At 36.4% G+C, this 2,131-nt stretch overlaps 1 pseudogene; it reads right to left on the bottom strand.

Moving 5' to 3' along the window:
- Nucleotides 1-879: 879 nt before the first annotated feature.
- LOC148337820 (E3 SUMO-protein ligase ZBED1-like) lies at nucleotides 880-1,839 on the bottom strand (annotated as a pseudogene).
- Between the last annotated feature and the right edge of the window lie 292 nt (nucleotides 1,840-2,131).

Raw genomic sequence — 2,131 nt, 5'->3', positions numbered from 1 at the left:
ATATATATATATACATACATATATATATATCCATCCATCCATCTTCTGTACCGCTTCTCCTCACTAGGGTCGCGGGGGGGTGTGTGTATATATATATATATATATATATATATATATACATATCACATGTATATATATATATATATATATATATATATATATATACATATCACATGTATATATATATATCACATGTATATATATATATCACATGTATATATATATATCACATGTATATATATATATATCACATATATATATATATCACATATATATATATATATCACATATATATATATATATCACATATATATATATATATCACATATATATATATATATATTATATATATATATATATATATCACATATATATATATATATATATATTTATATATATATATATTATATATATATATATATATAAGTGGTGTCAAGCGATTAAATTTTTTAAACTAATTAATCGCACAATTTTCAGTAATTAATCGCGATTAATCTAAATTTGTAAACATATAAAACTTTTTTTTACAGACTTCATAAATATTAACGAGTAAAATCTTGGAATTCATGTCATCAACACAAAGTACATTTCTATTCAAATACTTTTAATAGCAATTATTTTAACAACTTTCTCTTATCTTTGAAAAAAGTCCTCCTTCTCAACAAAATCAGCATTGCATTTCTCTTCATGCCCTTTGCACTAACATAAATAAAACAATCCAGAACAATTTAAGTACAAAAGGGCGATTACATTTTACATGAAATACTGGTAATACAAATGCGTGTCTCAACCTCATGTCAGTTAACATTCAAAAAGTGCATGAGTCAATAGAAAACCCAATAATACAGAAGAAAGTGCAGTTAACCACACAAATGTGGGTTAATCCTTTACACTCAGCCAATTACTGAGGCATACCAGTCTGTTCACATTATCGGGAGACAGAGAAGCACGTTTCTTTTGAGTGATGTGGCCTGAGAGTGAGAACAATCTCTCACAGGGCACTGTGGTTGCAGGAGTTGACAGGTATTTGCGTGCAATGGGTGCCAGCCTGCTATGTGCTCCTTCTCTCTGTGACCACCAATGTAGTGGACACCCCTCCAATTCTATTTTAGGCTCTGCTTTGTATCGGTCCAAACAATGCTGTGTGGACTCCTCTTCTTCATCTGACGTATCAGACGTTTCCATCAAGTTGGATAGCCTTCTCTTTTTTGGGGGCTGTTCTGTCATTACATTGGCTGGTTGTTGTGTCATCAGGCCACGCAATGAAGCCCACACCTCACTCCTTTCATCTTTGGGGAGACACTTAAGATCTTTGAACCTGGGGTCAAGGGCAGTGGCGATCTTCAGCCAGGTGAGGATGATGCTGTTCTTCCTCTGAGTTAGGTCTGCGGTAAATAACTTCTTGAACCGCAAAACAGATTGGATCATCATCTGAAGGCTCCATAACTTTGAACAAGTGACAGTAGGCGGGCAATACTACTGAACAGGAGACATACTGCTCCCCTCCCAGTAGTTCTGTCACATATCTGAAATAGGAAACACGTGATTTTTTTTCTTAATTACGTCTGTTTTAATTTATACAGAACACAGAAAAACAACACTCGTGTCACCACTTTACTGTTTTTTATCCGCACACACGAAGCTTAGTTGAGCAAACACGCACACGCAAGCAAAACTCAGTCGTCAAAGACATAAGAGAAAAAAATTTATGACACGCACGCATGCGCACACACGCAAGCACACGGCGGAAAAGGACATAAAAAAGGAAAGAACTTACTTGCACGGTTCAAGTAGTTCTTCTAGCTTTTGCAATTTGGACATTTCCTGTTCAGTCAGCATGGCAACCTTACGCTTATGTTGCGCCAGCGTAGTTGATAGATTTGTTTCTCCGGATCCGCTTTACCATCTCGAGGGTGGAATTCCATCTTGTTGGAACGTCCTGCGCCAGCGATTCTTGCTTATGTCCATGTGCAACTTGCTGTTCGTTTAACTCCTGGGCGTTTGATGGACTGTGCTTGAAGTGCCCGACAATCCTGCGACACTTGGCCAAAACACTTTCAAATCCGCTGTCGTTAAGGCAAACTGTCACAGTTCGTTGCAGACTGTGGGCTGTGCAGGGCAAGTGTTGAAA

Source organism: Idiotropiscis lumnitzeri, chromosome 4, assembly GCF_059441095.1.
Source record: "Idiotropiscis lumnitzeri isolate Australia: NSW breed Sydney's pygmy pipehorse chromosome 4, RoL_Ilum_1.0, whole genome shotgun sequence".
NCBI lineage: Eukaryota > Metazoa > Chordata > Actinopteri > Syngnathiformes > Syngnathidae > Idiotropiscis > Idiotropiscis lumnitzeri.
The sequence above is the reverse complement of the archived record's forward strand: the minus strand, read 5'-3'. Positions and strand labels throughout refer to the sequence as shown.